General features: G+C 40.3%; 1 long non-coding RNA gene across 3 annotated transcripts; it reads right to left on the bottom strand.

The window, feature by feature from the left end:
- Positions 1-11,490: 11,490 nt before the first annotated feature.
- LOC146719095 (uncharacterized) lies at positions 11,491-12,511 on the bottom strand. Of its 3 annotated transcripts, none has more exons than XR_014920041.1 (3): positions 12,395-12,511; positions 12,009-12,318; positions 11,491-11,928 (listed from the first exon to the last, which is right to left on the bottom strand). It is a non-coding gene; the product is annotated as an uncharacterized LOC146719095 (long non-coding RNA). The 3 variants fall into 3 exon arrangements; XR_014920044.1 differs by lacking the exon at positions 12,395-12,511 and having other exon boundaries at positions 12,009-12,120; positions 12,206-12,375; XR_014920013.1 differs by lacking the exon at positions 12,395-12,511 and having other exon boundaries at positions 12,009-12,375.
- Positions 12,512-13,533: the final 1,022 nt, after the last annotated feature.

Genomic DNA, 13,533 nt, shown 5'->3' with positions numbered 1-13,533 from the left:
AATGGGTGTAAGAGCAATCACCCCAGCTAGAGACAACACGAGTGTCTGTGAGTCTTGGAGGATGACTTACATTATTACAGCATCAGCACTCCTCCTCACACCTCGTTTCATTCCTTCCATTCAATGTCTCCTGATCGCCCGCAACATCGAAGCAGACGACGTCAAAGTCGGCACCGCGGCAGAGACGCTGTTGCATTATTATTAGAGATGGCACGATACCACTTTTTTATGTCCGATACCGATTCCGATATCATAAATTTGGATATCTGCCGATACCGATATGAATCCGATATAGTGTTTTTTAATCAACAAAACTTTTTTTTTTAAATATCTTGCTGCATTTTGTATAAGTTCATACTCAAGTTTTAAACAACAACTACACAAAAGCTATTCTGTTATACCTGTATGCAAAAAAAAAAAAATTTCATAGTTCAGCAATACTGATCAATCTAATAAACATAAACCTACACCATCCTCCCTATTCTGGTATTTTAAAGAGTACTTAGCGTAAATATTAAGCAACCTAACTAATAGGGTTCCAACTCCCAGCAACAACAAAAATAAATAAATAAAAAATAGGGAACCACCCCTCACGCTCCACCTCATGATGCTTAATCGACGTAATCAACCTTAATTTGATGCAGTGTGAAAAAACAAATGCACAGAAATCAATTATTTTTCAAGAAATATTAAATAGATTCAACATCTTTCTTCAACAAAATTGCAGACTGCACAGATGGTACCTTCCCAAAGGAAAAAGTACTATAGCTTACTAGGGTATATATATATATATTAGACTTAATAGTCACTATATACAGTAATTGACTTCTATTCATTTTACATCAAATTAAAACTTTGGGTGTAAGATTCGGATAATTATTTATTAAAAGCTAGACATTTTAAATGAGAATAAGAAAGAAAAGTATGTCTTTGTGCCCCCTTTTCCCTTTTAATGCCCTATCGGCCCCCCTGGCTAAACTTTGCTAGATCCGCCCCTGCACAGTTACCAGCCGTCAGCTACGTAGAAAAAGATCCTCGAGTAGAAAGTAATATTAAATAAATTCTAACAACAGCTGATCAAGCTTAAATGTGCTGCTGTTGTTCAGCCACTGGTTTCCTCTTTCTGGTGCAAAGTGGGCCAAAAACAAACCAGAGAGATGGACTCGACAGAAAAGCCGATCAGCTGATCATTAAGCAGTTTCATGATTGAAGTAGCAGCAAGAAGAGGCAGTCGCTCCATACATCGCTTGTTAAGCTTAACGCAGGAATGCTTTACAAACATTCAGAGATGGACTTACACACTTGCTTTACTTCTCTCGGGATAACTTTGTCGGAGATGAAATGCCGGGTTGCTAGCGAAGCGCCACATGCTATCCAGACCACCGACATGCCACAGCCGCTCTATCACGTGATGCATACTGCTCCGACGTGCTAACGTTCTGAGGTGAGTTACGGCGTGTTGCAAGTTTTGTGAGGTGCTTTCGTGATATTTAATGGATCGGATTACATTTTTTATTTTTCTCCGATATCCGATCCAGTAATTTAGGTCAGTATCGGACCGATACCGATACGTAATATCGGATCGGTCCATCTCTAATTATTATTATTATTATTATTATTATTATTATTATTATTATTATGATGATGATGATGATGATGATGATGATTATGCATCATGTACTGAGGTATCAATGACCCCGCGCTGCTGCAGCGGCTTATGTGCGTGGCCGCCAAGTGCTACATTTTCTTTCCTGATCCCCTGACAAACCCATTACAATTACAATCCACTACAGGAAATTAAACAAAGTCTGTGATACAACTTGAACCAAAAAACGTTTTAATAGTCTTAGATTTACAACATTAATCTCCCAGTCCTAATCTAATTTTGCACTGTCCAGTCCAGTTGGTTTGTTCTCAAAAAAATATTTTATGTCCTCTTATGTGATGTTAATTCCACATTAAGATGGATTGGATATAGGAGTTTTTAAAAAGATGCTAATATTCTTGAGTACAGTTTGGTAGCTCACACAAGGATGGTCATGGTGTGAAATCTCACCCAAAAAGCAAGACATAACATCACACGTTATTCAATAAAAAATGTAGTGGAAAAAATAGCCTTTCAAATTTTTAAATTACCAGTATTCAGCAGTATTAAGCTTGATAAATGAAACCCTTTAAGCCTATAGGATGGTGTGTCTTTAGATGTTGTATTATACAATGAACTAATGTGGTAACTATTGATAATGCGTCCTTTAGAAACACCAATTGAGTATTTAAAAAAATTAAGAAACTTCTCGGATTCTAATTCAGACAGTGTTTACATTATTGCTTATTGAACACATCAAATTCCAGAGAGGAACTCTTGAAAGTAGGACATGTTTGACATGTCAGACAAATGAAATAAAATAAAATTATTTCTTATATTAAACTAGATCTAATACAACCAAAGAACTGGTTGTATTAGAAGAAAACTGTCTGGGAAAAGGGGACAACATTTAAGAGAAATTCTGTTTGATATGCGCCTCAGCAAAGATAAGAGAGTTAATGAAGTTGGAGATAAGTAATTTAATTTCTCTGCCACCTCGGTAGGGAGTGATAAGAGTATAACGGAGGAGAAGAAAATGTTAGCTGAAACTGAAGGAAAAGGCCAAGCTTTTAGCTCACATGAAAAGATTTCTTCTGGTCAATAATTAAAAGTAATTTCTGTGATGAGGCATGCAGTTTCAAGTTATGGTCTTGAACTATAAAGTAGCTTGTCCTCATCACTGTTTATGTGTCTTATATTCTTCTTAATCAGCATTAACTGCTATTTGCTTGCTAAAAATAATATGCCTTTTGACACAATGACTTCCTTTCTCTAGTCATCCAAAAACTATATGGATTAATGCCCATTTTAATTAATGGATTAATTTCCGGCAAAATACATTGGCTCTAAACATGTCATCCAAATACTTGCTGAAGGCTGACAGAGCTTATTGGTGAGCAAATTTATTTCTTAAACCTGAAAGAAATATAGGGGATGTGAATTGTAACAAAATGTAAACCTCACATCATTGGGGAGAGATGGGCATCTCTCAGCTATTTCAGAAGAGCTACTGCACAGAGAAGTGCTTTGGTTAACAGTAAGCCACAAAATACATGTCACCCCTTATGCCAGACTTGTTACTTTTTTTTCTGAGAAATATATTATAGAACCATGATTTTTTAAATTAAGCTGATTTGCGATGTGCACCGCTGGCGCGGCCATTTATTTTTTACTGCACCCTCTCAGATTAACTCACTGCGTGTTGTGCCCATGTGGGCTGGACTGGGACAAAAAAACAGCCCGGGCATTTTGACTAGAGACCGGCCCACCAGGTATTAAAGCCATAAAGCCTTTGAATGAAAACAAACGCTGTTGTGACAGTGATGTACAGTCTTGTTGGTATATGTATGCATTTTACATCAGATAAAAACTTTGGTTGTAAGCTTCAGATAATTATTTAATTAATTTAACAGCCAGACATTTTAAATGAAAATAAGAAAGTATTTCTTTGTGCCCCCCTCTCCCTGTTAATGCCCCACCTGGCCCCCCTGGCAAAACTTTGCTAGATCCACCCCTGCACAGTTACCAGCTGTCAGCTACTTAGAAAATGATATTGGTGTTATTTGTCCCTCAGAATCAGTTCATAACTTCCCTTCAACTCATTCATGTCACCTAAAAGGTAAACCTGTTTCTCCATCACCTGTTCAGCTCTGATGATTCAGTAAGGACATCTCCTGGTTTCGTCTTCATGTTTCCCTCTCACCAGATATACAAACCGATATCATGATGTGGTGGGGTGTGGTCTGCGGTGCCATGCAGGGAGGGCGGACGCACCTGCACGGCATCCGTAATCACGCCCGCCGGGTTAAAACACGGGGACTCAGGTGTGTGTGTGTGTGTGTGGTGTTGTGGTGAGATGTGAATAAAGATGGCTCTAAATGATACTCCGTGGTCCCGCCGTGCCTTAATTCCGCCACACATGACCAGCACTTTTTACAGCTGTGGCTCCAGCAAACATCAGCTGACACTAGAAATTAATATTAAATAAATTCTAACAACAGCTGATCAAGCTTAAACATGCAGCTGTTGTTTAGTGAGACATCCGGTTTCCTTTTGCTGGCGCAAAGTGGGCGATAAACAAACAAGAGAAAAAAGCCAATCAGCTGATCATTGATCAGTTTCATGATTAAAGTAGCAACAGGAAAGAGAGGGGAGAGAATGAGAGAAGAAGAGGCAGCTGTGCAGCAAAGACAAAGAATAACTCCACCTTTGTGTCTTTTTCATTCTAGCTGAAGTCCGGAACAAACTGCATCCCCTCTCAGCTCAACACGAAACGTGTAATAATTTCTCTGAATGCGGGACGATTCCGTCTTTTTACGGGACGGTTGACAACTCTACTAACTAACCTTATGAATTAAATAAAGTTCAACATCAGCAACATCAAAGCACCCACCCAGCTGTATAGAAACTCCGTCATGCTAGCTAGTACGCAGTACGAGTTATTGTAACTGACAGTAAAAAGTCAGCACAACGAAAATAAACTCCACCTAAACTTGGTCATAATTTCTTACCTGAAGTTCAGTTCACCTGACGCTCGGACCGGCGGCCGCCTCGGGTCTCTCCTCGTCCTGCCTCCGATCTCCCTCATCCACGTGCTGGCCTCCACCACTTGTTAATTTTACTGAATCTGTGGAAGCTCCGCGATGCCACCACCAAACAACTGAGTTATTTTTATACACCGGCCAGCATCTGGCCAATCCAACACCTTTCATTGTTTATACCTTTACAAAAAAAAATTAAAATCATCGGGCCACTGAGCAAATGCCCGGTATGCCCGATGGCCAGTCCAGCTATGGCCGTGCCATCAGTTAACCCTTCGCGTGCCAACTGTGGCACGCATGCCTAGGGTTGCCGACCCCTGGCTTAGAAGAAGACATTCTTAAGGAAGGGAAAGTGGAAAAAATAACATATTACAAAAGAACTGAACTAAAAAAAAATGCCAGCAGATCTTGTTTCAAAGCACTATCATTATGTACAGAGAAAAGACACTGTCTATAGTTGTGTGTAAAACACACAAATTCATAGTTTGGGCTGCCAGTGGTGTTGGGACGTGGCGTTTTCAAATTGATGTAATTATGAAAACAGATAAGTGCCATCAGATTTAATGCCAGTTGTAAAGGATGTGAATATATTCATTTTTTGAGCATGAAAATAATCCTAGAAACACTGCCAGTGTAATAAAGGGATACATAGAAAGGCAGACAATGGAACACTATCAGTCATGGACTGACCTCCCCGGAGGCCGGACTTCATCATTATTTAAGCAGTGTGCAATCATCAGACAATGGAACAAAAGGCAGCAAACAGTCAAAGAAAAGCTTTGAATGTCCTTCAGGAAACCTGGAGAACTATTCCTGAAAACTACTTAAAGTAGTAGAAAGAAAGTTTGTCTAAGAAAGTGGTTCCCAAACTTTTTTTTGCTAGGCCCCCCTTTTGTTTTACAAGAACCCCCCCAAACACACGCACACACATCCTCCAACCACACACACTCACATTTTGTTTTCAAACTCCAGTGCAGTTTATTTCATAAACAATTAAATAAATAAAAGTAAACTGCAATAAATTACAGGTAGCAGTAAAATAAACAACTAACTCTTTAACTGTGCTACGTCCAAACCTGGGTATTTTTGAAAACGCAGATGTGTTTGGACCTTTCGTCCACACGTAAACAGCGTTTCGAATCACCGAAAATTGAGATTTTTTTAAAACTCAGTTTTTGCGTTTACGTGTGGATGAGGAGTTTGTCACGCACATCAAAGGTGTGTACCTTTTTTCACGTCACTCTGTGCACCACGTTTGTTAGGATGCCTGGGTCGTTGACCCAGGGTTTTTGAGTTTATTATATTATTTATACTTTCTAGTCTTTGGTTTCTTTGAGTTCTGTCTTATGGTTTATGTCTCTGTCTTCTTTAGTTGCTCTGTCTCCCCTATCACCTGTATCCCCTTGTCTAGTTCGCGTCTCTGTGTATCCTTAGTTCCTATATTCCACGTCCAGTCAGTGTCTGTGTCTGCCCTGGTCCCACGTCTCTGTTCCCTTTGTTTTAGTGCTTGCCTGTGAGTCTGTGTTATGTTTCCTGTTTTACTTTGGAAGTCCATGTCTGATGTTAATGTGTCTGGTTTTGCTTCCCCTGGTCTCGTTAGGCCTGATTTGCCCCAGCTGTTTTTCCCTCCTGTTACTCATTCCCTGATTGCTCCCTCTGTGTATTTAAGCCCTGGGTTTCTCTGTGTCCATGTCGCGATCTACTGTTTACCTTGCTGTGTGTTCTGTCATTCCTCCAGTTTAAGTTTATTTTGAGTTTTTTCAGTTATGTTATATTTTGAGTATCACATTAAAGCCATTTTGAGTTCACGACTGTCTCCGGAGTCTGCACCTTGGGTCCTATTCCTGTTTGCACACAGCCACTCATAACAACGTTATTGTTTACATGAGATGTAAATAACCCTAAATGCCTTTATTTAGTTCCTTGCGCCTTATTTTGACACTCATCGATGTTTTCTACTACCAGCTTCCTGTTTGGCTTTAGAAGTTTATTTTGATGGGACGATTTCCAGTAAAACAGTTTTTGGCGCAGTTTTTGTGGTAGTCGCGGGAGTTTTGAAGTGTGATGGTTTAACAGAGCCCATGAAGATTTCTTTTGTCATTGCTTACACGCTGCTTCTGTGTATATATCCCCAGCTCTTATGGTGATTGATGGTTTACTGCCATTAAACCTTCAAAACTTCATCAGTAAAATGTCATTCTTCATTCGGGGGGGGGGGGTTCGCTACATGAGATGAATTTCTACAAGGGTGCATAGAGACAAAATACTGGTATTGTTAATGTTACTATCTTCAGGTTTTACACGCTTACATACACACACGCAGTTACTGTCCCTCCATTTAGAAAGGCAGAGGCGTCATGGTGTAATTATTTTACGTGTAATTATTTTACGTGTAATTGTTTTTTTCCTGTGTAATAATATTCAACATTGCTATCAATCCATTTTTCAAAAAATGCCTCTCTGTGCAAAATGGGTTCAAAAACATAAACAACTGTTAGTCCATGATTTGGACAGGGGGGAACAAATCGTGGCAGGATCAGCCTGATGTTATTTGTATCCCACTGTAACTTTACTGTATAAAGAGCTAACATCTCCAAAATGTCAGGAGTACTTAGTCATTAAGTGTTTGTGAACTAAATATCAAGACTGTGGGATAGTGTTTGTCCGTGATTTGGACAGCCCAGTGCGTGCTCCCGACGCAGGGGAAACTAATTCTGCCAGGGAGACCTACCTTGGCACTTGTGCAGGTAAAACCAAAGGCAAGATATGCTTCATCATATTTTCTAGTATTGGACTTTTAAGGAAGTTGGCTTGGAAACATATTTGACGATGCTTCAGCTTCTGCTTTGCGTTTGTGTGGAAGCCCCGTCAAAAACCTGTCCATAAAAACCTGTCCATTATGCTAGCAGTGTCCAAGTGTTCTTTTTTTTTTTTTTTTTAATTCATACCGCACCCCCTTTGCAATGGCTCTGCCCCCCACTTTGGGAACTTCTGGTCTAGGAGAACCTAAGAAAATAAAGATGGTCATACCAAATATTTATTTGAAGGTTGTTAGAATGGTACAAAGTCTATTTTTTGCATTATACACTGTGTTTTCATGGGCGCCTATTTATGCTGATATATGATGTATAATGTGTGTGTGTGGGAGCTGCATTTAAATTTGCCTTTTCATTGTGCCTGTTTTTTTTATTTATTACCCCAGCATAATGATTTACCTACCTAATTAAATGCATTAATGCATTTCTTTCCTAAATTTAAAGACCACTAAATAATTGATTAGAGAGACCCACTTTTATTCCTAAAATATTGATTTCATTAAACTGTGATATCTGCATTATGAATCAAGCAAAGATCACTGTGTCACTGAGCCCTTGAGGGGACATACACTTCATTGGAAGTAAGCATACTTTCAGTGTCGCTGTAGCTTTCAAAACTACTCAAAAGACATCTATACAAGGATATATTAGTCCTGTTCTGCTATTTATAATAACAAGCTTGTGGCAGCACCTATCAAACCAGACAAAATACTCACATCTTTAAATATAATCTTGTTCTCAATCATTGTTTTTCTACAGGGAGATTATATTGCTTCTAAATCATTTTAAAGCCGGTGTACAATGCTTAGGTCTCACATTTCTGGACAGAACACAGCATTCTCTCATCTCAAAGTCATAAATGTGATCTGCTGCATAAGTGCCTCATAAGCCAGGAACAAACGCCTACAGCTTTGAATCTATGGAGAGGATGAAAAAGGTGGATTTAAGAAAGAGGCCAGGTAAACCGCAATGTGATTTCCCATCGGACTAGAAAGGATAAACTCCATGGGATTTCTTACAGCATTTTTTTCATATTGAAGTTTGCCCAGCAATCGACCCACTGCCATACCACTTCCTTCTAAGAATGATTACCTGCTAAAAAAAGCAGACCTACTTACATGCCACTTTTTTCCTTACCTTTGTTTCCTTTTTTTGGATGTGTTCCCTATTTTACTCCACATTTAATTCGACTATTTTTCTTTGAATAGTTTTTTAGAGACGAGAATATTGAGCATTCACTTACATTTTCTTTTAAATTTTTAGTTGTTTTTTTTTGTTAAACTACAGCTGTACCAAATTGTACAATTAATGAAATTAAAAAAAACACAGCTCTACTGTTTTTTCTTTCGTAAAGAATGGATGTAGCGACATCAAGTAAGATTGCGTGCACACATGAACAAGGTCATCTACTTCATTCATTCATTCATTTTTCAACTGTTCTGTTACATTCACCTGAGCCACTCCTACAGTGAAGCACAAATCCACTATGCGCTCTTTCCATCTGAACATTTTTTTTTGTTGTGAAGGCAAGCTGTGGAAAGTAATTATTAGAAAATTGAGCAAGAAATTGCAAAGCAAAAGTGAAAGGTAGAAAATGAGTGCAACGTGCATTACAAGGTCGACAAATTTAAGTGAGGTGGTTGCTGAACGGACAAAGCATTCTGTTGAACAGATTTAATGGAAATGCTGCACAGTCAACTTCCCCTTGAATTATTCTAACTAAACGAATTCTCTAAGTAGATGGAGTTTAACAAATACAGATGGGGACTGCACTACCTTCCAACATGTGGTTAAAAAAAAATAAAGAATAGCAAATGTGTAATGGATGTGTTATTCTTGTCCCTTGACCTATGATGCTTAGAAATAAATCAAATAAGATGAAAAATAAATATATAATAAAAACACCTTTGTCCGTTTCAGCATTGTCATGGATCGCTGTGTGGCAGGCAGGATGAGGACCCAATCGCAAAACTCACAGACTCAGGGGATGAACTCAAAAAGCAGCTTTATTGCTGACAAAGGCTGACAGGAAATACAAAACTAAACTGGGAAAAACTAACATAAAGCTCATCAAGGAACACAGGGGAATCACACACAGCATGAGGGAGAACGCGACACAGAACTGAGGGAGACGCAGACATAAATACACAGAGGGTTAACGAGGGAAGTGGGAGCACACGGGGGACACAGGTGACACTGATAATCATAACAAGACACGGCAGGAGTGAACACCACACTGACGGGAGACGGGCAAAGTAAAACAGGAAGTACAGAGGTTCAGACAGGAGGAGAGAGAGCACGGGGAAAACACAGACATAACGGGCTGGGGAAAACATGGAATAAACACAGAGAGACGAGGGCTCATGAATACACAGAGGGGCACACAGGGGGTAAGAGTCATGAAGGGAAAACACTTGGGGAACAACACACCAGGGCAACTCAGGAAACATGGCCTAAATAAGGAACAAAATACAAAAATACATGAAAAGTAAGAATACTGGGCCAACATGGCCCAGGACCATGACAAGCATATGATCTAACCTTAACTATACAGCGACACAAAGAGCACTGAAAGCAATTTCCAAAGCTGATTCTTTGCCACATGGCTATGGTCAGTTTCCATTTAGAGGATTTTGTAGGACAGGGCCCTGTTTCAGGAAGCCGGTTTGGAAAACTCAGAGTGAAAAACGACACTCACGGTTGAGTAACCCCGAACTGTCCAACTCGGAATATTCCGTTTCAGAAAGGCTGATAACAATTAGTTCAATCAAGGCGGAGTTGCTTTAACCCCAAGTGAAGCGCGCGGACGAGGATACATAAAGCCCTGATAAGCGGAGCACAGATTAAGCGAGTCACCATGGAGACGGAGGGAAAGAAATGCTTGAGGCCGAAATGCTGATGGCAGCATATGCCGATAACATGCAAATTCCGCGGAAAAAAGTAACACAGCGACAGCTGCAAAAGAAAGTGAGCATGCATGGCAAAACATAGCCGACAGAGTCAATGCGTGAGTGTTAGTTTAAACATTGATCGAGGGATTTCCACCCATTTAACACGTTATTTTATCATATGTTATTTTATTTGTTATTTTATACATTTTATTTTGTGACGTGATGTGAGCGCAGGTGCAACCCAACAGGCCCCAAACGTTCCTGGCAGCAAGTAAAAATGAAATATAAAAATATAGTCCAAACAGGTAAGGTGTAATTGTATTATGAGCCATAGTGCTTGGTCTGTTTGTCCGATGTAAATCAATTGCAGTTAGAGGCTACATTAATTTTCTTTCTGTAAGCACTTATTGAAATTATCTGAGCACATTACAAGTACATATTTGCTTACTCTGTATGCTCAAATGTGACCCGTTATAGCCAACAGAAAAAAAGCGGAGGCCCGAAAAACAGGTGGGGGTCCTCCACCACCACCACTCACAGAGGCTGAGCAGTTGGCCCTCAGCCAAAACAGTGGGCGCCCTGTGGCCGAAGGCATCTCTGCGGGGACATCCTCTGAGTCAATAACCCCGCAAGACACAAGTGCCTACATAGGGGGTAAATTCAAAATAATACATGATGTGCATACATCCTTTCTTCACAGTCACCTTCGCAGTGCTGCTCATTCATTTGATAAACTCTTTACCATAATGGATTATTTTGTAGTGAAGTTATTTTCCTACTGATTTTGCCTTGCCTCAGTCTTGGTTGTCTTTGAGAGCATAATGACAATGAAGTGTAAGGTGATTGGTATGTTTGTTAATTGCCATTTGGTCCCTTGTAAGTTATAAGTGACCTGTATAAACCTCATATTCTATCAGTTGATGGTGATGGTGTACTGCATCTGGTGCAGCCTCCTGTTGAGCCAGACCAACATGCAGTTGTGAGTAATACTCCACAGATTATGAGTTTACAGTAGAACAGCAATGTTGTTTATTTCTTTACTACAGGAAAATAATGAAGAAACATTGACAGCTGTTACAGAGGAGGAAGCAACAGAGACACTTTGAGGTTTACATCTTTTAATACTTTGTGTACAGGAAACACAGGCGACCAATAAAGCCAGTTGAACAAAAAATCTGTTTATTCTTCTTTCAACATGTTGAGGTGATGGGTCAAAAGAAATGATTGTGACATATGGTGTCTCTGACTGCTCTTCCATCTTGTATGTCCGTGGGAGGGTCAGGATGTTCATGGTTTGGATCACTGCTGATGTTTGGTTCAGAAGGACAGTGTTCTCCTCTAATTGTGGCAATGTTGTGAAGAATCACACATGCCACAATAATGTCACATGCCCTTTCTGGGGTGACCCTGAGTCTTTGCAGGCACTGGAACCGGGCCTTAAGCATTCCGATAGTCATTTCAACTCTGGCTCTTGTCCTGCAATTAGCCAGATTATATCGCTGCTGTGGGCCCGGTTCAGGGTCAGGGGTAAGGGGTAAGCAAATAGGGTAAACATGGATACCCCCTATCACCAAGCAAGTAGCCAGTGAACTCTCCTAAGACAGAAGGATACACTTCAGTTCAAATGTCCCTGAAGCAATTGGTCTTTATATATTTTAAAGTATTTTCAACTCACCATGTCCAAATTTTGTGCTCAGTGTACATTCACGGAATATTTGTGAGTCATGGACAGAGCCTGGCCACTTGGCTTCCACATTTGTGATAATGTTGGCAGCATCATATATGATCTTCACAGTGCAGAGAACACAAATTAGCATCCATTACTATGATGAAATAATTTGTTAGTTTGAAATGCTACAGGGAACTATGTACCTGTACATTAATGCTGTGGAAAGACTTCCTGTTCACATAGTCTCCTTCATTTACTGAAGGAGCAATAATTGGAATGTGAGTACCATCTATACAGCCAATCACGCCTGGGAACCCTGAAAATAAATGTAAAATTTAAGTAGTAGTTCAAGTATCACCACATCATACATTAAGTTTTGTTCATCCTGATACCTGCAATTTTGTGGCATCCCTCTTTGATGAATCTTGTGGGTCTGTGACCGGGGAACACCACAAACGAGTACAGGAGACGTTTCAGTGCAACTGTAACATTCCTGACTGCCCGACAGACGGTAGCCAAACGTGCTCAGCGTCACCAATATTATACAGAAAGCTCCCGTTTGCAAAAAACCGAAGTGCGATACAAATAATATGTACAGAACTGAGAGAATGTCCGCGATGTGTCACATGCGTAATATATGGCCTGAGGATGTTATCCAAATAAATTATAGATTGTGCTGAGAAACGGTAACGTTCGCACAGGAAATCATCAGGTAATGATAAGATGTCCAGACGCGCTCGAATCACTCTCTCCCGGCGGAGAGCTCTGCGGAGAATTTGGGCTTCGATATCTACCGGCTCTTCAAGGAAGGGACACGCCATGTCTGAGACTTCCTACTGTCAGGTTTCCGACAAAGGGGCGGAGACAGTCAGGGTTAGTTGTGGTAAACCTGCTAGGGGGCAGGTTAGCTTCACGGCGTGTGTCGTCATAGTGACTCACTCAGGCTGCAGCTGAACTCGCTTTGTGAAACCGAAAACCCAGAGTTTTCGTTAACTCAGGGTATACTTACTCAGTTTTTCCACTAAACCGGCTTCCTGAAACAGGGCCCAGGTGTGAACCTGATAACAACTGGATTCTCTGCAACTATTTTTGAGTGATATATAGTTGTTGTTTTTTTCCACAGTAACCAAGCAGAGTGTGACAGATGGAAATGTGAGGGAAAAGTGGGTTGGAACAGCTTGCTGCCACACACTCATGCATGCTCTTTCTTTCCCCCCCTTGCTCTCTCGCTCTCACTCACACAGACACACACATTCTCCAGTCAGTAGGAAGTCCTGAAACTGTCTGCTGCTAGCCCATGAAATAAGCTGCTCCCACACTGTTCCACCATGTGCTTTAATTTTGGGCTTCAGTGGTCAGAACTTCATTCGGTGAGCTGGTTTCTCTCAACTGAACATCAGAGGTGTGGCTTTCCCCTAACTGACTTTCAAGTTAAAAAAAAAAAAATCTGTTAGGGTTACTTTGCAATTAATGGTATACTTTTTTGACTGTCTTTTTTTCCCTCTGTTTCCTCTTTGCTACACCTCTTACT

This window comes from Copadichromis virginalis, linkage group LG1 (genome assembly GCF_057382275.1).
Source record: "Copadichromis virginalis isolate Kocher_CV1m ecotype Utaka linkage group LG1, C_Virginalis_male_GT1.1, whole genome shotgun sequence".
NCBI lineage: Eukaryota > Metazoa > Chordata > Actinopteri > Cichliformes > Cichlidae > Copadichromis > Copadichromis virginalis.
Note: the sequence above shows the minus strand (reverse complement) of the source record. Positions and strands in the feature narration are given on the sequence as shown.